Source organism: Apis cerana, linkage group LG12, assembly GCF_029169275.1.
Source record: "Apis cerana isolate GH-2021 linkage group LG12, AcerK_1.0, whole genome shotgun sequence".
Taxonomy (NCBI): domain Eukaryota; kingdom Metazoa; phylum Arthropoda; class Insecta; order Hymenoptera; family Apidae; genus Apis; species Apis cerana.
Genome location: NC_083863.1, coordinates 10,725,527 through 10,751,282, shown reverse-complemented (window position 1 = coordinate 10,751,282; position 25,756 = coordinate 10,725,527). Strand labels below are relative to the sequence as shown.

At 46.8% G+C, this 25,756-nt stretch overlaps 1 long non-coding RNA gene across 2 annotated transcripts; it reads left to right on the top strand.

The window, feature by feature from the left end:
* Window positions 1-8,404: 8,404 nt before the first annotated feature.
* Window positions 8,405-24,806, top strand: LOC133667082 (uncharacterized). 2 transcript variants are annotated; one of them, XR_009832223.1, is made up of 2 exons: window positions 8,405-8,673; window positions 23,618-24,806. It is a non-coding gene; the product is annotated as an uncharacterized LOC133667082 (long non-coding RNA). The 2 variants fall into 2 exon arrangements; XR_009832222.1 differs by lacking the exon at window positions 8,405-8,673 and adding an exon at window positions 21,031-21,901.
* Window positions 24,807-25,756: the final 950 nt, after the last annotated feature.

Here is a 25,756-nt window from a genome sequence, read left to right as displayed (position 1 = left end):
GCGCGACGTCGATTAAAATTGAAACGCGGCTCTCATTATCGATTCGTCACGAGCCGAGGAGCAGCGCGGATTCCTTTTGGATCGTGTTACGCGCGATCCGATCGTTTCCTTGGCCCAAGGACGCCCCGCGGACGATGATAATGCGAGATGATCGTTCCGTCGATGCAGACCCCGTGGCTGCTACTTCGCTCGAACGTTTGAAAGCCGATTCCGTGTGCTGATCGCCGCGCCGATGAATCGAACGGAGGCGACCGTGGTAGCCACCGATTTCGTTTCGTCGAACGAAGAAGCGAGGAAATGCTGGAGAAGGGAAACAAAAGAGCCAATCGAAAGAGAGACGCCGAACAACGAGGGATCTCTATTTTCTCGCTCTGCTTGGAAATAAAATTTGCACGTTTTATTCTCGAAAATTTCTCGCAAACCGATAAGAATTAGCTTTTGCAAGGCTTCGTTTCGATCGAAATTGCCACGAGATGCTCCTTCCCTAAGAAGCTCCTCCTCCGCTCTGTTATCTCTCGTCCCGCAGCAAGATCGATAAACGAATCGAATACGAATAATACGTTGGAGAATCGAAGGAGAGCGAGAATCGTGAAAAAAATCGGCCGGTCCGAGAGATCGATCCTAGTGGGTGGACCTTCTAAGGAGCGCCGATTCGCAAAAAGGACGCGTGAAACGAAAAACGCGGCCTCGCGAGTGTGGAGGAACGAGGATCGAGAGGATCGCCGCCACGAATAGAACGGCTGTACACCGGCGGAAAGCAGAGGAACGGGATAGGAAACAGAGGGGGATACTCCCCGATCTCTTCGCGGAATATGTTTACATTAAAGGCGCGGCTCGAGAAAAAAGGCCGGACGAACCGCAAACTGCTTAACGAGTCCTTCCACCTCTCCCCACTTTTTCCCTCCTTGCTACCACGTATACACCAAGTTGCATCCATATACGAGTTCTCGAGATAGCGATAGATTCGAGTCGCGGCAAAAAACGAAGCGAATTTCGCGAAAAATCGATCCACGATTCGTTCTCGAATTTCTCGAATCCACTATGAAAAAAATTGGCGATAGAGGACACGCATAAGCAACCGGTAGTGGCCGGTTTTTTCGCGTGGACGAGTTAAACGGCGCGGCCGTGTGTCCACCAGCCGTGTGGGTGCGATTCACCACCGCTTCGGGGCGAATTTTAATTTTCACGAGCCGGGTGCCCTTCCTTCCTGTGTATTGTCATTAGAGAGAGGCCAACGACGGCCGGCAAGGGGGAAAAGTCAGGCCACGAATTATGGGCGAGTAAGGGTGGGCGAGAGGAAGAGAGAGAGAGAGAGAGACATCCACGGTGTTATTAGATTTCTTGCAAATTACTCGCGCGTCCCATTAACGAGTCCCATCTGTCTGGATTACGAGAGGCGAGCACGGCCGAGCTCTCTCCGCCCTCCTCTCACCCCGCCGACCGATTTAAAGCGTTACTCTCTCGTCGCTGCTCCACTCGTTTCCTTCCTCCTTCTTTCTTCGTCTCCTTTTTCTCCCATCGCCCACTAGATATCGCAAGCTGCTGCGAAACGGTACGAATGGATCGAACCATGTCTACCGGTGTGTCGTTAATTCTTCTCCCATCTTTTTTCCGTTTCTCTTTCTTTCTTTCTTTCTTTCTTTTTAATGCGTGTTCGGGATTCGTCACGGATAAGGATAGATTTGCGCCTCGTACAAATTGGATTTATTCGTACATCATTTCTCGTAATATACGATGACCGATGATACGATAACGAGTTGGATATATCATGGAATTAATGTAACGATAACATCTTTGGCCGATTTTAATTTTAACGGGGGGATGTAAAGAGAAGATTACAAGAGGAATGATTGCGTTGGGCTGCTACGAACTCTGCGAAATTTCCAAAAGATAATATCGATGAAGTGGTCGCGAAAAGAGAGAGGGAGTGAATTGATAAATTAATCGTGCTATCGTGATACACGTAGACCCGAAAGAAAAGAAAAAAGAAGAAAAAGAAGAAGAAGAAGAAGAAAAAAGCACAGCACCGTGTCTCGTTGAGGGGGCGCGAATTAAGGCGGATTCGCAGAGAGCGTGGTCACTCTTAGGGGACCACCCAGAGCGCGACGGTTCAAGGTATCGCGATATCGTATCGATCTTTCCCCCGTGGCCTGAAACACACACACACACACACACACGGCGCGGGGTGTAGAAAAAAACAAGGCAATTTCCGAAAGGAAACACGTGAAATCGATAGCCGCGCCGGGTTCGAGCGTGTGGCCGGGACTTGCCATTCTCTCTCTCTCTCTTTCTCTCTGTCCCTCTCTGTCTCTCCGTATGTGTCGAGGAGAAAAGTCACGAGCGGATCAGGCCGTGGAAGAATTGGAAAAGTGGAAATAGCCTCGATGAAATTGCTAAGTCGAAATGGCCTTCCTTGAAAAAGTTTCGCAGACGGCCGTTGTCGTGGACTCTTCGATTTTATCGGGCCGTGTGGCGAATGGCTGTGGTAACGGCCTCGAGGTGAACGTGGAGGGAAAATTCGGGAAACAAATGTGTTATCGACAGTAGTCCACCGCGTTCAACGTATCGACGTTAACGGGGAAACGATTATTCGAGCGAGAAACGCGCTTCGAACCGAGCTATCTCTCCGTATCTTCGATGTAGAGGAATAGTTTGCTAAACTCTATCCCCGTAATTACGTAACGTAGCGTCGTCGATTCGTTCCGTGATAAATATTTCCCCGGTTTCTCGGATCGGAGATTTTATTCCCGATCCGGGCCGATACTTTCGGGGCCGCCCCGACCATGTAATTTTGATTCGTTATTCCGCGAAACTCGAGGAACTCGACGGTAATTGGCCAAATTGCCAATCCTGCCAATCAATCGTTAAATATCAAAGATAGAGGCCGGCCTCGCTTTTGTCTTTTTCCGTATCTCTCTTTCTCCTTCTCCCTCTTTCTCTTCCTGTCCGTACGCGTGTAGTACGAAAGTACGCGAGCGCGAATGCACGCCACGCTTGTCCACGTATTGTACACGCGCGTATAATGAATTTGGAATAGGACTCTCGCATGCCTTGTACGATTGTGATAAATCGGCTTTGCGATCACAGCTGCCAATTTCGTGGAAACGGATTTCTTCGGGACAGGTGATGAAAGAGGACGGGGAATATCGGCGAATGGAAGCGGTGCAACGGATGCACGTTTGACGGCTCCTGCTAGCTTTTTGAACGATGGTGTTTCTGCGAGATCGGCTGAAAAGAAAAAAAGAAAAAAAAGAAATGATCGATGGCTCGACGCTCATTCTCTCGTGTAGCGCGAGCAATTTGCCGAGTGCACGATAACACGGTGATGGAAGGACAACTGCTCCGGTTTATTTAAATGTTTTTATGGTTTCTTTTTTTTTTTTTTATTATTATCTAACGTGACGCGAGGCGTGATGATTCAATCGTACTTTTTTAATCCTGGCAGGATCTCGAAAAAAAGATAGAATTTCGTGGAACGATATATTTATCGAGGTTTACGCAACGGAGAATAGTAATTGATACTTCTCTTTTTAAATTTGCCCCCCGGTATATTTTGGCCGATTTACAACGCGATATTTTCGCAGCGCAGCTGTAGCGAACGTAAAACGAATGCGAAATTTCAACGCCTCCGATTTGCTCTGCCCGCGCTTCGCTATCTAGACGGCCACACGTAAGGAAACAAAGTTATATCTTTAATAGGTCGAGAGAAAATAGTTTGTGATACGTTATACGAGCCACCTTGCGTACTATGAATTAAACGAGACTCAGAGGAGCGAGGAAAGAGGGATGCGGAAGGAAGGGGGAGGCGTACTAAAATAAAGATTCCGCTAGATTTTCCTCGTGTTTTACGGAACGAATTTTGAAATCACAGCGCTACGTTAAAATGAAATCGTATCCTACGCGATTACGAAGGATATTTTATAGGGAGTAAGAGCATCGGTAAATTTTTCTGAATTGTCATCGAAGGAGAAAAATATGACGAAAATGCTCAAGGAATGGCCACCGGAGTGGTGGTCTGCCCAGTCGAATCGTGTTTCGTTCTCTCGGCCGTAGCTCGGGCGCGACGAATAAATATGCGGACGAAATTTCCGGGAAATAAAAAAGAGGCGGCGGCGGTCGATGCGAAACGCCGACGACGCCAGTCAGCTTACGCAACGCGATTTGTCCCGATATTTCTGCGTCGCTCCGGCTCGGCCCGTTCTTTGTTCCGAGCATCGCGCACACAAACACGCGCGCGCGCGTGCATACGCGTTCGCAATACACGGAACGCGGATGGATGGAGAGAGAGGGAGGCCGACTTCGTCGAGTTTTAATTTATATATATAGTAGAGAGGCCTGACGATTCCTCCTCACGTTCCCGTTTCTCGGTCCGCGGCAACATTTCGCGGTGAAATCGAATCGAATCGGGTTGCGAGATTCCGTCGGTTCTCAATTTCTCGGGAATCCACAGACACTGTTGTTGAAATGATAAATCGCTCGATCGAAAAATCCCTGGCCAGGGACCGAAACGATCGAAAAATTTTGCGCGGCCAGCCACCATTATTATACCCTTTGCCCAGTCTAATTGTCGGTCGCGATCGAAATCTCGTTTCCAAATTTTTCTCGCGCGCTATAATTTTAAAACGATGATGGTTTTTTTTTCTCTTTTCTCCCTTTCTCTCTCTCCTCCCACGAGCTGCCAACGTATTATCCGCAAAACGGGTTGGTCGTAAATAAAATTACATCGGATAGTAGGGGAAGTGTAGTAGGAAGGAAAAATAGGTAACGGGATTTCGAAAATATACAAGAGCGGAGAAGTTTGCGTACCTGACTTTGGGTGTACACCGACGAACCGGGAATTTAGCAAAACGTGATAAGAAACAATCTGTGGAGGAGATAAAAAATAGGGTTGCGTCTCGAGTCACGTCTGAGCACGAACTGGCGTGTTCCACCTTTAGCGCTCGGCCAACCCTCGCGGGGGTTGCTATCGTATAGAATGTTCCTTGTGTGCACACCTCTGAGCATTTCGATATATCCCTACTATATTTTCGCGTGCACGACTACGTACGAACGCGACGCGTTGACGCTATTTATGCCTCTATAATATTGTTGGAAAATAGGGAAACGAACAATATTTTCCCTGAACTTGCCAGAAATATTTTTCTCTCCGTGCTCGTGTTCGATCCAATCCCCTTATCTCTCTACGATAAATATTTTCCAATTAAAATGTTTCTTCCTTATACTTAGGACGAAGGGGGAGAAAGGATCGATCGCGATAAACGCGATTCACCCCCATCGTACTTTTCCAGACGAAGAAATCGTCGCATGGGGCGGTTATGGTTTTACTTTACGAGAACTTTACCGTGTCGTCGACCGTAAAGCCGTCCAGGAGACGTCGCGGAAGTTGAGAGGGAGAGAGAGAGAGACTTTTCCCCACTCCCCCCCAATACCCTGCCGAAACGATAATAATTAGCGCAATTAGGGGTGCACCGAGCGCGCACGCGCGATGCCGTGTCACCCTATAAACTCGCACCAATAATTTACACAGTTCTTACGTAGACCCGTGTTCCATAAAGGATCTCTCGCTGGCTTAACAACATGCTCGAGATCTTGGGCGAGGGAGGGGGGCGAATAGCCGCGAGGAATCGTTAATTGCCTCGCGGAATTATCCGCCTCCTCCTGTGTCGTACGTTTTAAGAGGAGAAGTTTCCCCGCACGTTAAACGCGCACAGAGATGGACGGATTGAATAGAATTTCCTGAATTTCTCTCGTCCCAGATTGCTCGAAATATAACCGCGCGACTTCTCTCGACGAGGATGTTAACGGATTAAAAAGGGGGAAAGAAGGAGAGAAAGAAAGGGAAGGGAGAGAAATTGGGATGGATGAAGCACGGTTTCGCGCACACCCTGCGTTACAACGTTGCGCAAATCCCTGTCTGTGGAAATGCAACTTAATTGCGAGGTATCTTTTTTTTTTTCGGCACGACGACGACGACGACGACGACGAAGAAGAAGGAGAAAGGCGGAAAAAAGCGGGTCCATCGGCGTGGTGGGGTTGGTTGGTTGGTTGGTTGGTTTTCGAAGCGGGCCGCGCCTCTCGTTAAGATTTCATCCGGCGAGTTGGCCAAGTATACGGAGCGGTATTGTGCGAGCGGGGGTGGTTGGCGGGGTCGTGCTCGCCGAGTGAAGGTCCTTGTACGGCTGTCGGCCAGGGTATTATATATGTATGTATACGTATGTATGTATGTACGATATTATGATACCCCGACCGGGTAGACGTTGTAATTTCGAAACTGGAGGGTAACTATTGTCCCGCGCCGTCTGTTTGTAAAGTTAAGATGAACCGGCGGCGGCGAAACGAGAGTCACGTTACGTACTAAAGTACGTTTTTACCTTGAAGCTTATTCGTTAGAAAGGGGTTAATTACGATTATGACGTTGCTGCGCGGGATCCTCCGAATTATTCGCGCAATTTTAAGGATACTCGTCGGGGGACACGGAACCAACGACCCTCCAACGACCGGAGAGGAGGGGATCTGAAAAGAAATGTCGCGAAAAGGTGGATCATCGATAATTTTCTTCTTCGCGTGGGGGAGGGGGGATTGGATAGCGAATAAATTAATTGGAGATTTTCGAAACGTAAAAAAAAAAAGAAAGACGATCGAGAGTAACGATCGTTGATAATCGAGGCGAAGGATCGGTCGTGTGAAAAAAGCGAAATAACGCCATTTTCCCACAAGATCGAACGGATTCGTAGCTCGATCTCCCGCGGCTATTAAATTCGTGGCGAGTTAAAAGGCGGAGGGATGGAGGAGGAGGAGGAGGAGGAAAAGTATATCGGAGACCAGTGTTATCATCGATCGTGGCACGGCGAAGTTTAACTCGGCTTAAATTACCGAACAAGATCGATATAAGCGACGCGAGCCAATTTACGTGGCGGCAAGTGGCGCGATTCGCGCGCGATAATTGCTCGCGAACTGGCAAACGCTCTCTCTCTCTCTCTCTCTTCGTTTTCCATCCTATCTATCTCTCTATCCACGTTTACCGGATACACGTGCTTTCTCTCAGCCGTGCTTGCTCGCGAGCTTTTCCCTCGTCCATCGCTCACGTGCCTTGTTTCACCGATTGCTCATTCTGCTCACAATAACAGGCCTCAAAAACTGGAGCCTGGCACGGAGAAGCTCCGTAACCCGAATTACATTGTTTCGAAAGGTGATTTCTAGGAGGTGGTAGGAATAAATCGGCTGTGATTTCGACGTGCACGTTTCAGAAAATCCTTACGCCCTTTCCAGTGTCCCCGTAATCCCGATAATTGATAAACGGTACGTACGAGGAGGGCGAGGGAAGGGGGAAAAATTTCCAGAAGCGCGTTCTCGAAATACGACCCACCGCGACGATTTCGATAAACCGATAAAACGCTACCGTAATAAATAATACATTCCGCTTTTTTACAATAGCCGGTTTCTTCGGTTCTTTAAAAACGGCGAAGAAAAAAAAAAAAAAGAAAAAGAACGAAAAGAACGGCTGACGAAAAATCACCTGCCATCGAATCGGCGATAAATAAAACGAGTCGTCGGTATATATGGGAAGAGGAATCGTAAATTAAATCCCACCGAACTTTACGGTCTTTACGTCTTTTGTTTATGATAAGATTAATAACAACGGGCCGATTCCCAGTGTGATTCTAAACGGCGTGATTAGAACGTCGGTCGCTTATCTGGCAAACAACCGTTCCGATTGGTCGTAAATCACGCGAAAACGGCGTCTCGCGATCACGGTTGAGAGTGTTGTGTTGGCAACAAATTCGCCCGTGGTTCGAGCTCGAATCGCGTGCCCGAGCACCGCCGTAACGGAAGAGCGAAAAATTCGATCGAGACGCGAGTTCACGAGGCAAGTTTTCGGCCTTGCTTCGATTCGGACGGTCGTTAAAAGCGGATCACGGATGGCGGGAGTGGGTTCGCTTCGCGCGATCGAAAGAGATAAAGGTTTTGGATGCGCGGTTCTCGATCGGTGACAGTGTTTACGAAATGTGGTCGTTTGTTCGATAAACTCGATGATATTGTTCGGCGAGCGTGTAAATACATTGGGGATCGAAAGCGGTCGTCCTTGCTCGATTTGCTCGATCTTAATCTCGCATTAGCTTATCTTTCGTTTCGTTCCGTTTCCTTTCGTTTCTCTCTTATTGCGCGATCGATTTTTTAGTCCTTCTTTTTATTTCTTCTTAATCTCGATCGAAATTTCTTCTATTTGTATTGTATCGGCCTATACTGCTAATTTAAGAAATTATTCCGTGATGCGTGTGTAACCAAAAATAATTTTATACTTATGAAATCGAAAACATTTAAATGCTTCGCGACTAATGCGGCTAATTCGTATGCACGGGCTGACGTTCGCGAGACTCTGAAAAAAAGAAAAGAAGAGGAAAAAGAGAGAGAAAGAGAGAGAGAGAGAGAAAAAACAAAAGATCCCACACAGCGAAGTCGTACAAAACGTTTCGTTTTTCGGCATATCTACCGATGTATAAACTTTATATCGGTTTAAGAATCGATTCGAGATTCAGATTTTGAAAGTGTTGGCTGCGAGGAGGAGAAGGCGAAGAGGAGAAAAAATGGAAGAAGAGGAGAAGCCTGTGTGTGTGTGTGTGTGTGGGAAGGGTGAATTGCGTCACCTGCTACGGGATGGCAACTGATTTACATGTACGCGGCAACATTTGCTGTCACATCAATTTTAATTATTCGGCCGAGTCTCTTAAGCAGTTCGGAACCATTCCTCTTGTTTGTCCCGGTACGGCACCGAAAGGCTCGAACGAGCAGTCGTAAAAATCGTTGTGTTGGCCGGCTGGCCGAGCGTTTCACGTGAAACTACGCGCCTATTAAAATCGGATTCTCGGAACGCGTTCTACTAACGAACGCCTCGACTGATCTCTGTGGCATAAACTGTTTTTAATAACGCCGGCAATTATCGCGTACGAGAGAGAAACGGGCCGATGTGGATATAACCAGAACCGAAAAGAACGTTTCCTTAAGCGGTTGAATTATTCGCCGGAACGAACGTTTCTTTCTTTTACTTTCCACGTATCCTCTTCTTCTTTTTTTTTCTTCTTCTTCCTCCTCTTCCTCCTCTCCTCTTCCTCCTCTTCAGCACGGTGTTGTTCCCTTTATTTTCCTTTCTTTTTCTCTTTCCCTCCTCCTCCTCCCCCCTTCCCTTTCCTTTTCCTTTTCATCTCAGATGTATAAAATAAATAATCGTTTCTCTCGATATAGGTTTGGACGAGTCGCGCGAGAAAGAAACCGGCATTAAGACGTCGAGAGGTTACGTATACTATGCGCGAGTTTGTGTTGGGCGAACGTTGTTTCTCGTTTTATGTTATACGTCCCCCTAGGCTTGTCAATGCGCACCCAGTCGAAAGAGAGAAATACGATTATTAAATATGACGATAATGACGCTCGATGTGGTTCGTTTTTTCTGAGACTGGTTTTCTGAAATGGCATTAAAGATAGAGAAAGATTATGCAGATGTAGCCACGACGGAATCTTTTCGTTTCTTGTATTTGTATTATTGGATGCTACGTATAAATTAGATTGCTTACGCTCTTGAGGAATATTCGTGAAATCGATATTGTCGGTTCGAAGAAGAAAAATAATAATAATAATAATAATAATAAAGTCCGACCACACTCGTTCGCTTCGATACACTTTTATTTATTTATACGCGAAATTAGATATCGATAAAGGAATCGATATATATATATACATATATATTCCAATCGGTTTATAATTAATAAATATAAACGCGTAACATAAAGCGAAACAAATTTTGCGTCGGGAGGCACAACTTTTACGAGCAATCACACGTAAACTTGTAATTAAACTTGGGAGATTTTATCGCGAAATAAAATTTTATTTGCACGTATAACGTGCCGTTACTCGGTTCGGAATTAATTACAGGATTTTTTCTTAAAAGCGATTTCACATGTATGATTCTTCTTCTTTTTCTCTCTCTCTCTCTTTCTCTCTCTTTTATTAGATGAAATTATTTTTACGCGTATTTATCTATCTCGTTTAATATTCCTGTTTCTGATCGAACGAGTTTGAACGGGAACGAGAAAATTATTTTGTTTTCCAGGGAAATAGAAAAAAGGGGAGTGAAAAGAGAACAATTCGAGACGCGTACAACTATTTTCCCGCAATTGAGAAGCGTGCCCGCGTTTCGTGTATCGATACCTTTTCACAGCTCTGTATTGAAGTCACGTGGTGAACGGTCTTGTTATCAGCGAACCACTCCCCTTTTCCCTTCCCTGCGATATTCCTCTTCCAATAACGCAGCCTTCCAATCCCCTGACCTTGTGCACACATTCGCATACAGTCGAGCGCGTGTGCCAAGGCTGGCAACGACACGACGGGGGAAGATTTTTTGGACCCTTCGCAAAACAATTATTCTTGCTTTCACGCTTCGGATTGAAAAATTTTTTCACCGGATCACTTTTATCATCCTTCCTTCCTTCCTTCCCCTGTTTCCTTTTTTCTTTCTTTTCTTTTTCTTTAAATTAACTCCGTAAAACAAATCCATCCACACTCCATCACATTTTTTAACGAAATTGCCCCGGAAACGTTCTACGAATTCGATGGAAGAAAAGAAAAGTTACGGTTAATCGCGCACGATCGGATTAAAATAAACTCGTTGGGGGCGGCACAGTGCGGCGCGTTTCGAAACGAATGGACAAAGATCTCTGTGGTCCAGCGACACAAGAAAGGAAGGGAGGAAGGGAGGTATCGAATGGAATCGCTCGATACAGCGGGGACAATGGCGTAGAAACACGTAGAATTGGATTATATATATATATATATAATCAGGGATGAATTTATACGTAGTAGGGGCGGGGCATTTATTGGATGGTGAGGAGGGTGGCGCGGAATTACGGGCTTCCGGCCGTGGGACGGCTCGCTTTTTCATTTATACGCCGGTAAACGAGCGGCCGTTATCGGCCGACACCTTGGACGCCTCTCAAGAATTTACTGCGTGCCGAAGGGGATGACGCTCGTGTAACGATTACTCGGGATAATTTGGTACACGGCTAAGCGATTCTTTTCTGGATGATGCATTCCCGAACGCTCATCGACGGATTTCCAATTAATTTCAATTTTCTTGCTCAAGGATGCGTGGACAGTGGATGAAAGTTTCCGTGTTTTAATAATCGTCGGAGATGACACTCTCCCCCGGTTTTTCCAACGGACGATAATAATTTTCTTTGGACAAGCGACTCGTCTTTATTCGATTCGTCTCGCGAAAATTCACCACGATAGAAACACGAGGAGTGGTGTTTGGAGAAGAGAAGAGAGAGAGGGAGAGGGAAGAGAGGAAAGAGGAGAAACAAAAGAATAAGGCAATATCGAATACGGCAACGTGACTCCTCCACGTCTCCCTTTAATTTACCTCTGTTCGATCGAGACCGGGGTCTCTCCCTACGAAAGTTAGCCAAGCAAACAGACCTACCCCAATTTATAAAACAAATCAATTCGCTTTGTGGCGCGCGACAAAGCGGGCGCTCGCCGCGTGATTATTAAAACCCTCCGCACGGGAATTTCACGTGCCAGCGAACGAGAGGCTCGCTTCGAAAAAGTTTTCGCGCTAAGCTATACAGAAAACGCCCCGTCCCGAACGGCCAGTCGAACCGCACCACGACGTTCCAGTTGACCACGTGTGGAACGGAAAGAGGAGAGAGAGAGAGAGAGAGCTGGTTGCTCGGTGTCGACGAAGCTCGACAGTGGACGCTTTTGATCTATCGAGAATTCGAAAAGGGCGAAGGGAGAGAGACCCGTTAAAACGTATCACAAAGGCCCTCGCCGCTCCCCCTTTTTCTCTCGCGGGGTATATTATACGTATACCTCCGCGAACCATCCGCAAAAAGAGAAAAGAGCGGAAGCACGAGCCGGCAATATACTCGATCGGATTGGCTCATTGAATTTTAAAATCTCAAATAGAGTTAACGCAGACATCAGAGAGAGCCACTCGGAGGCGGCTGCCTCGAGAGAGAGAGAGAGAAAGGGAGAGCTCGCGTCCTCCGCCATTGCTCGCGCGTTTTTCGAGTCCTTTGAGCGAGGTAAATTCCTCGAACGAGAAATTCGCGGCAGTTAGAAAGCTCCACTCGTGGTGTCGTCCACCACGGTTGGCCGGCGCTCGCGCAAATTACGCCTCCGTTTGATCCGCGGGTGTTTGCCAATTTTCTTCGTTTTTACGCGCAACCACCGACAACGACCCCCCCGCCTACTTTTTCAAAAAAGTAGCGCCGGTTAATTAATTTAGCCGGTCGACCGGTCGCCGATATTAAGCCAGCTACAGGCCATCGTAATTTCCGCGTTCGTAACGGGCTCGTTTCTACCGTTTATCGATTAACCGGCGGCCGCCTGCGATATTATTAGGTCATCTCGACGATCTCGCTTGGATTAAAACGGATCGGTGTAGGAGGTCGAAGACGATCGCTCGATTTTTCTCACTCTTTCTCGTGATTCGATGGATTTAATAATCGGTTAAAAATACGTGGTTCTCTGCTCGTGGATTCCGCGGGTTGTTGTCTCGTTTTCACGCGTTCCACCGCCGTTTACCTCCTCTTCAACAGTTACCAAACTGTGGCGAAAAGTTGATCGCTTTATGGAGATACGACTGGGATTATCCCGCTACCCTTTTTCCGCGGGGGCGGTAAACCGAGGGAGGGTTTAAGTTTCCCGATCCAAAGTTTGCTCGCCGTCTTATCGAGCGGTTAAAAGGAGAATTTCTTCCGATTCGATCGTCCCCCCCATCGTAGCAGGTCCAGTAATCGTGTATTTGTAACTAATTTCTGTTTGCGTTGGTAGAAACTAAGGGAGTCAAAGATTCACACACAACTTTCAACATTTCCTCACGAGATTCTCTCAATGAAATTTATTCTCGTAAATTCATAATGCAAGGAAAAAGAAATTGAATCGAAGTCTCCACCATTTATCTCGACAGCTCAATCGTTCGATAGATGCCACAAATCTTCCTGCACTTCGTTTTGCCCCCACGAATATCGCATCGTCCCCATCGAATTCTCGAGACGCAATTAACAACGATCTAGCATGTAAGATGCGTTAAACACGATCCATCCATCCAAAGATTCTATCGAAACCGTTCAGAATCTCCCGCATACCCTCCTGCATTACCCGATCCGGAAACGCGTTTATCCTTGGGGTAGGTCCTTCCGCAAGTTTCTTCCTTCAAGGACGAACGGGCCTAGGGTTGCCCTAATTCGTCATAACGTTTCTCCCTTTTCTTTCTTTTTTTCCTCTCCGTTATCTGGCGAACGCGAACAGCTTTATCGGCTGTTAAACAGTCGTTTCCTTGAGAGAGCAGCGGGCGACAGAAAGCGAGCCATTCACCGGAGAAAGATAAAAATGGATAAAAAAAGAAGAGGAAGGGAGAGAGAGAGAGAAAGGCTAGACGCGTAAAGAACGCGTACGCCGGATTTTTACGAGGCGATTAAACGCGTCGACCGCTAATTGCTTTTTTTTTTCTTTTTTTTTTTTTTTACGATCGTCTGGCCGATCGTGACGATTTAGCAGGATTTCGTGTGTCACGATCGTAAAAAAAAAATCCGTGACAGAAGCTCTCGACCTGTGTATCGAATATATGGAGGCGTTCCACGATACATGTATATTTTATACGTATGCGGAGATGGAATATAAGAAAGATACAGAGACGAAGGGATCGGTTACTTTGTGGCTAACGTTTGATAGTGAGGGAGGGAAAAAAAAAGGCGATCGCGTAAGTTACGTAAGCGGCACGTTCGAAAAAAAAAAATGACTCGATCGGTTTTTATGCGTTCGTTAGGGACGACGTCGTTAGCCGCCTTTCATTAGGAAATAACGAAAGTAGGAGGAAATGATCGAACACCGGTTCCGAGATTACATTGTACGCTTTTACGATCGACACAGTGGAATATCATTAGACGTTATTCTTTCAGCACGAGCTCTGCCAGGTTTTATCTCCTCGCGAGGGGGGGGATATAATTGGAAATCGGCCTTTGCCCTTCGTCGTTCCTCCTTTCTTCCAAGACTATATACCGGATCTCTTTGTGCGAGCTCGATTCAGTCGGTTTAAGATCGAAGGATGAAACCTCTTTTTTTTTCTTCCTCTCTCTTTTTCCCTTTTTCTGGAAAGTTTTCTTTTCTTCGCCACGTTGCATCGCATTGCATCTCCTTTCCTAATCCGCTGTTTGTTTCCGAGGAGGAACAATGATACGGATTTAACGGGGTTCCCAATAGGTTTCTAGGTTGAAGAGAAAGGGGAGGGGGAAATAATCGAGAAATGTTTGGCGTGGAGGGAAGTAGTAGCGGGTCGGTCCGAAAGTATCGCGGAGAGGAGCATCGTGGAATTTTTGTTGGGATCGTAATCCACTCTGGAAACACGATTCTCCACCGTGTTTCCCGCTAAAAGAATCGCTTCTTTGAAAGTTGCAGGCTTCTCTCGAAGCGTAACAAGCGACTCGAGGCCGGGGACAATGTCCCCGATGTCTTTAACTTCCGTCCTTCGGGGAAAACTTTCTCGGAAAGGGACGACGATGCAACGACGAGCCTCTTTCTTTCGTGGCTATTCACGGTACGATGCGACACTTCAACTTTCTATAAATCGTCCATTCAAACTATCCAACCGGCCAACGAGGAAGAAATTTATTAAAGATGCGCGCAACTTTTACTTTTCCCTCCCGACCCCGTCGTCATCCCCCTTTCGAGTCCCTCGCCGAATATTTCCAAATAATTTTTCCTCGAAATCGTGACCGGGGGAGGGCTCGAGTTGGAAATCGGCAGTGGGTGAAAATTGCGATTTTTCGGGGAAAAAATTTGGCGAGGGGGACAGCAGGTGACAGTGGCGCTCTCTGGCGTGGCTCTCGCCAATCGATACGAGGGTTCGAGGGGGTAGAGAGGTATCTTGGAGATGGGGGATTAGGGTGCGGCGACGTGCAGAGGCCAGAGAAAAGCCCGAGAAACGTGGCGCGACGAGGGAGGGAGGGAGGGAGGGAGAGTGAAGGAAGAAGGTGGAAGAAGGAAGGTTGGATCATTGGAATCGTTGGCGGGGGTTGCACGAGGGGGGGTAGAGAGGAGAGAGGGTTGGACGCAAAGAGGGTCGATTCAGCGCTGCTGGACCAAGGTCCACTCTCACTTGTCAGGAGGGAGAAGACGCGGATACGGGGCGGGGGTGGGGGCGGGTGAAGGGTGCGAGAGATGAAGAGGGCTGCTGCGGAGGACACGAGTGAGAGCGAATCGAGAGCGAGAGTGAGACTGGGTTGACGGGTAGTCGAAGGGGTGAGACGCCAAAGGGTTCTCCCTCTCTCTCTTCTCCTCGGTCCTCCACCCTTGCCTGCTTTCTCTCTCGGTTAGCTCGCGCTCTCCTACACGGAGAAAGTGAACAGTGGTAGCCAACCGGTGGTTCCTGTTGGAGGAAAGGAACGCGGAGGAACGAGGCTCCTTCGACGATTCCTTCCTCGCGTACGCGTGCTTTGCGGATGCTCGTAGACCGCTTTCTTTCCGAGGATAAATTTGTAACCGCGACGAGGGGGGAAGAGAATTGGGACGACTCGCCTTTCGCCTTTCAGGGTGACAACTGACCTAGTTTATTCAGTTTCGAGCTGTCTTTCTCGCCCAGCTTTGTCGCAGCTAAGCGAGTTATCGAGGGGATCTCATTGTTTCGCAAACTCGATGCCACCAAGTTTATCGCTTCGAGGTTTAAGCGGCTGAACATCGATCCGTTAAGGAAGCGTTGAAACGGAATTTTTGCGAGCCTCTCTACGTCGAATATCTGCGCTGTTTTCTCTCGAACGTAAGAAACGTCCGAAAACGCGACAGCAAATTTCCAAGATCAAGGTGATCGGGAGGTGGAATTTTTCCAAATAATTTCGTGATTCGATGAAAAGACGAAGAGTTTTGTTAAAGTGTGTGCCTCGAAAATCTATCCCGAATAATAGGATTCGTAATTCTCTCGAAGCCGTTCCAAGAATCTTGAGGAGCGAGAGGAAAAGAAGTTTCGAGTTTAGAAACGAACGAATTTAACGCGTGGTGGACGCGCGTTAATCTTCGCCATTAATCTTCGTTACACGCCTAGTCGGAAGGTTAAATATCGCGGAACAAGCGGTTGATTAAATTTGTACGTATGACGAGGAATCGCGAGAGATCGCGTGTAATTAAGTTTGCATGCGTTTAAAGGGTTCGTGGCGTTAATTTCGCGCGAGATCTCGATTACGAACGAAATACTATATCATTAACCGATTGTCGATATTTCCCTTCTTTTTTCCCCCTTTCTTTTCTTTTTTCTCCGCCCATTTCCCGCGTCCCGTTTAATTATTTCCAACACGCCAGCGAATTCCGGCTCTCGATCGAGGCCTCGCATATGGAAATCGCCGCAGTTCTTCGTCCACTCGGTTTCCGGCCCGCGTTCCCGCTCGTGTTTTAAAAATTCCACCAACAGGAGAATACGCAATTACCATCCCCGTGTCGGACATGCGAGCGTTCTTATCCAGATTTTCCTTTCTCCTTTCCCCCTCCTTTTTATTCATATATCTTGTAATGGCACATTGTACATCGAAAAACTGGATATTTGCTCGATGAAGAAAATAACGTGTCTCGTCATTTTTCCCCGTAAATAATTACTCGTTCGTATTCATATTTTTATTCGAAGCTCTCCCTTCTCCGGGAGATCGGAACGCGATCGACCGTTCTTTCACGGTATTATCCACGAACGATTTCGGTTCCAGTCTGCGCCGTGGTTAATTGGATATCTCGGCTCGTGATCGGCCGGTAATGCTTGGGTAGCCTGGCCCGGTAGTTTGCAACGGTAATTCTTATTACAATGTGTACACATCGTGTTGCCGCGACGATAATTAGGGCGGCGTTAAATTATTACTTTTCCACGCACGCCTGGAAATACGCTTCCATTTTCTCCTCCTCTCCATCCCCTTCTTTTCTTCCACCGTTCGAATATGGAGGGGAATTAATAATACGATAATGCGGTTTTACTTTCGGTTGCTCCAACTTCCGTAATTCTTATCTTGGAGAATCGATATCTCCGTGAAATCGAATGACATCGTACGTGCGTTTAACATAATAAAAAAGTAGATTGGATTCTTTTTTATTCCACGGATTCGCGTTGAAATCGTGCAAATTCGTAGGGGTCGAATAGCCGGTAAAATTAACGAAACGACTCGAGTATTTTCGTTTCGTTCCGAATATTATCCAGAAAGTGGGCGAGGTAAGTTCGGGATAAAAGGAACGGGGGATGATGGGGGAGAAGACGTTTCCATCGCTGGAATGGCCGGTTGAAATTCCGGAATAGAAGCGGCAACGGAGGGGGGAGGAAGACGATAGATGTAGAGGTTGCGGAGACCCTATATAGAGTTCCAAGAAAAACAAAGTGGACCAGGGTGGGTGTTCTTTAAGGAAGAGGGAACTCGCCCCTTTGGAAGTATCGCGATAGATAAAATGGATCGGACTTGGAATGATAATTAAGCTCGCGACCGGATCAAATTCAATGGAGAATCGAGAACCGAGCAAGACCACCGCCACCCCTCCTTCCTCGCTCGTGTCGAGATGAATTTTAAATCGAAGTCGAGAGTTCGATCCTCGAAGCACCATCGAACGGAGAGGAGGACCGTTATCACTCCACCACGTGGAGACGTACAATCTTTTCCAACTTTCGCTCTCCCCATACTCCGCTACACCCCATATTTCTCCGTCAACCCGCCCCAGAAAGTACTCGAAAATGAAATTCGAATTATTTAAAAAGAAAAAAATTATTAAAAAAAGGAAGCGCCATTTCACAAATTCAAAAGAGGATGGATGGAGCCGGACAAGAAGCCGTTCCTCGTCTCTCGCGTTCCACCGATGGCCGCGATGTGGTGGCGGTTTGGAGGGGAGGAGGACGGGGGTGAACAAAGAAAATTCCTCCCCGGTTATCATAGTAACGCGTCGTTGGTCGTGAATCCGAAAGGAGGGAGCGTTCGAGGGATCGGAAAAAGACGAGCATGCAAATGAACCGACCGGTTGAATTTTCTCGGCGGCCCGCTACTGCTACGTGCCGGCCCCCTCCCCCCGCCTGCGTGTGCTTTCCTGCTACGTGTATTTGTAAATACAGGGTGTGCGAGCACGTTTCTCTTTCTCGGCGTGCTCGTTTACGGCCACGTATCCACCGAGGGATGGAGAGAGAGAGACCACGGGTCCATCCTTCTTCCAGCGCGAGACGAAACTAAGGGGAAATTGACCAGTGCACAGTGGTTCTCCATTCTTTCGCGCGAACTTTCCTTTCCTATCGCTGGAAGCGAGAACGTGGAGTAACAATTTCTTTTTTCTGTTTCTTACGGAGGATGGAGAAGGAAAGGAAAAGGAACCGATCGCAAATTCGTTTTTTCCAAACCGAGTTGGAAAGAATTTCAATTTGTCCTCCATCGGAGAAGGAAGACTCGAGCTTCCTTTTCGACGGATTAAAAAACACGGTCGAAATAACATTCCATGGGTCCCCCTCCCCCCGATTGTAACGAACGGTTTAATTAGGTTGGAGCAACGAGCGTTAATCGCGGCGTGGTTTTTAATTCTCGTTTCAGTGAAAATAGAAATTAACAGGAGCGCGGCACGAGCCCGTTTCATATTTTCCCACCACGAGTCGCGCACCTCCTCGTTACCCCTGTCATCACCGGCCCTCTTTATTGTTCTTCGAAACAAAGGATGAATTGTAAATTAGCACGCACTGCCGCTCGTTTCCTATGTTTTCGCACGCACGGATCGCGACCGGGTGTTGTTCAAATTAATCGAATCAAAATATTTATTTTCCACGACCGATTCCCCCGTCGCTTCAACCGAACGCCGAGTAAAACCGATTTGACCAAGAAAAGAAAGGCGATTACACGAGCTCGTTATTCTAAAAATTGAGCGTCGTTCGTTATGAATCTCGCGTACGATCGGTACGAATGCAAAGAAGAAGAAGAAAAAAGGAAAAGGGAAGCGAGAGAAGAATATTGTACGAAAGCGTCGTTCGCGCCACTTCTACTTTCCAATTAAGGTAATGGAAGCGGGGATATATTTTTATTGTCCTGCGTGCACGCAGGCATTTCCACGCTCATCGAGCAGAGGGATGGTACGATGAAGGGGTGGAAGATGGTTTGGGGTGGATTGAATCGTTCCGTTTACACGGTACTCGCTGCGCCGAAGTCGTAATCGTTATTCTCGCGGATTTGTTGCGGCCAACCGAGCGGAATGCACGTCTTTTTCGTTCCCTTGCTCGCGCCTTTCTAAACGCGTAAAACGAACGGTACCGACTCTTTGCAACGCTAGGTCCTCCTTCTGTCCGTTCGGCGAAGAGATACAAAGATTTATGATATACGTAGAGAGAGATCGGATTCGACTGGGAGGAATCTCGCCTCTCCTCACTTTCGATTTCACGGTCTTTCGCAAAAAAAAAAGAGAGAGATTCGTCTCCAGGAATAGTCGCTTAAAAAAAAAAGGAAAAAAGGAATAACACGTGATCGTGGACGAACCGCCACCGCATTTTGGAAGAATAAACAGCGACGCGCGGAGACACATGGGAGGGGGAAAAAAAATGGTTTTCCAACGAAAAACCTTGGCGTCTCCAGACAAGCGGATGCAAATGGAAGAGAAGGGGAGAGAAGGTGGGACGCTAGCTGGCAGAGTTGGCCGGCCAAGAGGTCGTGGAAGAGGGGTTGAAAGGAGGAGAAAAGAGGTGGAGCAGCGGAGAGGGCGAGGGTGGCAGGAGGAGGGAAAGGGATGCCGTAGGAGGGTTGATATCGGCTAGAAGGTGAGCTTCGGAACGCAATGTCCGGCCTGGTCCAGCCGGCAGAGATGCGAGTATTGATCTAGGCTCAGACCTAACCCACCCTCCTCGGCCACCTCCAACCGCCTCCTTTCGCCTCCACCATCTCCGAGCTCGTCGTGAAGCCAGCCCTGTTCCGTTCCTAGGGGTCGTCGCCGAGAGAAAAAGGGATGGAAACGCGGGGCGAAGTCTGAACGGTGGAGGAGGAGGAGGAGGAGGAGGGTGGCGGAGAGGGTATACGGGGGATGGGGGCTGGAGGCTCGAAGGAGGACCTCGAAGTCCGGCTTGCCGAGCTGCTGCCCCTTCAGCTACGCACGTTCACTCTCACCTCCTCCACCTCCGATCTCCTCTTCCTCTTACATTAGACACGCTGCAGTGGTGCTCAGTTTTTGGGGAAGGATCGAGGGAAATTCGTTCGGCAATTTTGTTCGTGGCGATCGAGGATCGGGACAGATCGATGTGCGGCGGTTTCTAACGCTTTATCGAAGGGAAGGGGGGGAGGGAGAGGATCGAAAATGCGTCGTCGACAGGGAAAAGGGAAGGAGAGAAGAGCAAGTTGGGCGAGTCGTAAAGAGAAATAATACGTTTCGCGTGTATATCGCGTGGAGATTGCGTTGAAACAATAGGAGGAAAGAAATAAAAGGAATAGCGTGTAAAGGGAATGAATAATGGGGATTTGAAATATGGCGTGTTGTGGATTTCCACGCTACACCTGTATGTATGTAGAAGAGCGTATCCGTCTCGACGTATATCTGGTTACGCTCTTTTCGTAATATTGCGCCAGGCGATTGATTAACCGAGGAAAATTTCGACGATGCTTTTCACCCAACCAATCGCCATCGATCGGATAATGAATTTTCTTTCGAACTCGAACAATGATATCCCGAAGCAATGATCGTTTAAAAAAATTTTATAATGAAATTCGTCATCTCTCGAGTCGATGGTAGGAATTTAATTTAAGAAAGGGGGAGGAGAAAAGAGAGAGAGAGGAAAAAGGAATGGAAAAACGGGTCACATCGGGGGAGCGTAGAATTGAAAATCGGAGGTTCTTGGTCGATTCTCACGGCCGTTCGTGCCATTTAATGAATAAATGGCGAGTTTCCTTGGAGGTGGTGGAAAGGGGTGAAAATCGAAGGCAGCCACGCCCTGGCTGGAAGAAAGAGGAACAAAAGGAAAAATCGCGCGGGCTCTCGCCGGCCGATTGCTCCGCGACCCATTGAATCCGGAAGTCGCCACTCGAGAGGGAAGAGAGAGAGAGAGAGAGAGAGGTGCGCGTTTCGAGCGTATCAAGGCCAAGGTTTATTAGCGTCGGATCAGTTTCAGAAGCCAGGCTTAGGTGTCAAGTGGTCGCAAGTGGTCTGAAGTGGTGCTCGTAAAACGCGAATATAAACGACGGACGGCCGGTCGAAAGTGTTGCCGTCTGCTGCGGCGGCGGCTCCGCTTTTGCCTCACTTTGTCCTTTGCTCCTTTGCTCGCGCTGCTCCATTCCCGCCAACTTTTTCCCACCACCACCACCACCGCCACCACCGCTATATTTAGTCTGTCAACACGTAGATAGATCGAAGATGCGAGAGCGAGAACGCGTAACGCGTTTCCCTTCCCTTCCCTTTCCGAATTTTGCCTCGCCACTTAACTACCTAACGTAATGAAACCGCGACAATGAGAATATTTTCGTATTTAGGTCAAACGCGTCAAAGGCTGTGAAATATTGGCCGACGGTAAGGAAATTAATCGATGGTATAGTTTCCGTCACCACCGTCACCAGCAACACTATCTCTTAAATCGATATAACGGAGGAGTGTACGTACGTACTTACGTGCGAGCAGTCCGATAACGCTTGGTCGGATAGCACAGCGGATAGAAAGAACGGCGGACGGCTGGAAGGCGATGGAAAATTCATGGCCGACGCACGGTTTGGAATACCGTTTCCAACGGCCGTTCATTATCGAGGGTGGAAGAGGAAGAGCTCCCCTTCTGCTCGAGCGATTTCGGTAGCCGAGTGGACGCGGCCGATGCCACCACGATTTTCGCAATAATTTCAACAGTTGCGGCGCGGAGAGAACTCGAAACCGGTATCCGAGCGTGGAACTTGAAGAGGTCAGTGGCAAGGGTTGGCGTGGAGGAACGCCGGCACGATAACGTCGCACGGAGTTACTCGAATCCCAATAAATCCAAACGCCCCCCCGTCTACCGAGCCCAACCCCACGCACCCTACCCCCCAGTGCCCGAGGAGGCCTGCACAACGCCTCTCTCCGAGATTAGTATTAATTTATAGCGTTGGAAGATAGGATAGAGCAGTGGCGCGGTGGCCTCGTGTGCCGGTGGTTGGACGGCGGTGGAGGGTGGAAAGTGAAATTTCGTGGCTACGGGAACGTGGTGGATGCCGTGCCATTTCCATTTTCCACGCTGATAATTGGAAACCGGCCGGCCAACTTTCGTCGCTATGTAAATTGTGCGTTGCTCCTATCTATTCCGATCTCGAGAGAGGGAGGCGGGCTAATGAGCCGACCTTTTCCTACCCCTCTTCTCCACCATTTTTCTTACATTTCTCCAAATGCGACAAACTTGGAATTGAACGCGAGGACATCCGTTTACCACCAGTAGTGGAATTTTTGCTAGTTAGGACTGCGATTTAACACTTGTGACGTTGATACCTCTTCTCGATCGAAAGATACGCGAAAAGATTAAGATCCCCCTCGTCGAACCAACTTTATCGTTCTTACGGCGTTATCTTATTATGGGGAGGACGGTTAGTGGTAACGCAGAGTGAGGGTGAAAAATGAAGAAGAGACCTACCCCACGAAGGATCATCGGTCATCGCCCAAAATATCGCTCCCTCTCTCTTCTCTCGCTCGCGATATAGGACTGTAATGAATCCGTCGCCTCTCCAAGGGATTTCATTTCCCGGCTTGTCAGTGATTTTTATGAAATTTAACGACGATTTTTAACGTATATCGAGATAGACGCGTCGATTGAGATGAAGAAAAAGAAGGAAAACTTTCTTTTCTCTTTTTCTTCGCGAGAGACCGATAACGACGAGAGAAAATGATTATCCCGCGAGTTTCGCCAGTCCGCCGGCCAGAAATTATTTATACGCCAACCGTTTCCAACTTTCACCGCGGGAATTATCGAACAATTTACCCCGTTAAATTTTCATCTCCTTTTCCACCCCTTTCCACCCCTCTCCCTCGCCATCTTCTTTTTTTCAATAACGATCTCTCGTAAAAAATCATCCACTCCGAAATTCAGCGGATGCGATAAAATCCCTCACATATACGCTACACGTGGACGAGGTATCTATCGAGTGGGCGACGTTACGGGAATTGAAATCAACCCCGACCTTCTCCACTCCTCTCGTCTCTCGGCGACGACCCGAGAAGAAGCTCGCGAGGGACGGACGGACTGCCTGTTCTCGAGGAAGGAAGGACGGAAGGGCGGAAGGAAGAAAGGAAGGAAGAAAGGAAGGAAGGAAGGAAGGAAGGAAGGAAGGAGGGAAGGAAGGAGTCGAACGCCGCCGTCGACCCAGTCCCAAAGAATTTGACCCACATCATATCGCTCGTTTTTGCCTTCGCCTCCTTCACCTTCCTCCGCTTCCTTCCCTCCCGGGACTATTATCTTAATCCCATACATCCTCTTTAAGAGGCGTTTCGCCTCTCCAGCCAACCCACTCTTACTTCCGTGTTTCCCGACCAACGCCGTCTTTCCTTCTTCCTTTTTCCATCCGATTAATTCCTTCTTCCTCTTTGTCTTAATAGCGGTGAAAGGATAAACCATTTTCTCGCCATTGTTAATTTTTCTTTTTCCCCCCCTCAGGTTGCCGATCATCTCCAGTCCGCCCTTCTCCCGATCGGTCCAAAATCGACGAGGATGACTGCAAAAAGAAAAGAGGAAAGGAAGGAAGATATCGGAATCCCTCGAAATGAAGCGACGATGCGGTGAAGAAAAGAGGAATGGCGGAGAAAAACCCGAGATGTAGAAATCCCGTTACCATAAAGGCTACGAAATTGGAAGCCGTAGCAGCAGTTTGGAAGGGAGAGAATAGCGCGGGAACAAAGATCGTGTTCCAGCCGGGTTGTCCTACTTGAAGAATATTCTTAAACTTGGGTGGGCGCACGTGCTACGAACTCTCATAAATTAGAGATGCTCGATCGGCCAATTAATACGATGTTTCCAGTGGCGTACGATCGGCGGAGGATCTCGGAGGAGAAAGCGTGGAGAGGAAGGAGAGTGTATCGGGCGTCTGGGGATCGAAATCGAGGGAGGACTGAAACGGTTGGCGCGCGGGGCCCGATTGGCAGGAATGGAGAGAGGGACGAAAATTATTGGTCAAATACTGAGAAAGCGGCAGCGCGTACGTACATCAGACGCGTGACGCCGCTGGCATAAATTAAATTAGCATAATTTCGAGTTGTCGAGCAACAAAGTGAAAAATGCCGCGACACGCCGTGGGAACAACCTGGTCTCGATACGATTTCGATTACCTTTCGATTACTCGCGAATTACCCCGGGACACGTGAAATTGATTCGATTAGCGGATTCAACTTGTCTTCGAATCGAGAGAACGATTATAGGTCGTATATGTAGAATGGAGCTGGTCGACGAACCGTGCCTCCTCCACGATCGCTGCTGCATTTTCGTTGCAGGGAAAAAGAGAATTTGCCAGATTGATGAGAACGATAAATGCAAGTGTGCCCGTTGAAGGATATTTGCGATCAGTGGAAAGATTATTATTGTTAATTAAAGAATGTGTGATATGAATTATTATATGTGCAATTTGTAAATCTTTTGCCTTATTTATATACGAATAAATATTATGTAACTTAGTTATGTAACTTCGTAAGTTTACGCATTACGTATATGTCAGGCGTATTCTGATAATGTTAATCTTTTCTGGAAATGTATATGAAGCTTAAATCGTTTTTAAATCGTCACTTTTAAACGGAATTGTATATATCTCGATGCAGCAATGTAATAAAAAATTATTAAATCATTTGTAACGGCAGAGATCAATTTTGGAAGATATTCAAGTATTTTTTGATATCTTCCAAGTTAATTATTTTTCGATATGTATGATTTAATACTTTTTTTTCCTTTTTTTATAGAGAATTTTGAGCTGCATCGAATGATGAATTGAAAAATGTATGGTTCCGCGTGGAAAAACAAATTTGATCGTCACAAATCTTTTTATACGTGTACGTATGAAAAAATTAATTGTATCAAAACATACCTATCTCGAAATCGTGTGATTTCTCTCCAGAATATTTTTGTAATATTGTAAAAATCAATCAAATAAAAACATTCAATAGAAATAATGGAAGCAACGAAGGTAAGTATAGTTAGGAAAAATGTTAAAAAGGAGAAAAATGTTAAAAAAAACATACAATATTGTAAAAAGTAGAAGCTGCAAAGATAAGTATACTTAGAATTAAGGAAAATATTAAAAAAAAATAAAATATTGTAAGAAAGTAGAAACCGTAGAAGGTAAGTATACTTAGAAATAAGGAAACAAGTTAAAACGATGAAATTTCAAACTTCAGAAATTTGACGTTATTTCTAAGAATTTTGAAAATTTTAGGAATTTGACGTCCAAGAATTGTCACGAAAAAAATGTAAATAAACATTGAAAATGTAAATAAACAAAGCAATGTTTGTAAACAAAAGAAAATTCTAAGAATTTGACGTCATTTTCAAAAATTGTCAAATTTTGTTTTTAGATTTAAATCTATTTATCTTTATATACTTTCCTTTTATATCTTGATAGACTTGTTGATAGACTTCCAAAAAAAATATTTTTTCACCACTTTACTTAATACTCATTATATTTACCTGTTTCGTACCTTTACATAGTTGATCCTTAGTTATCATTTTTTAAAAGTACTGAAAAAAGAAGAATAAAAAAAAAATATATGTATATAGTATTTATATAATATTATATAATAAAAATCATAAAGA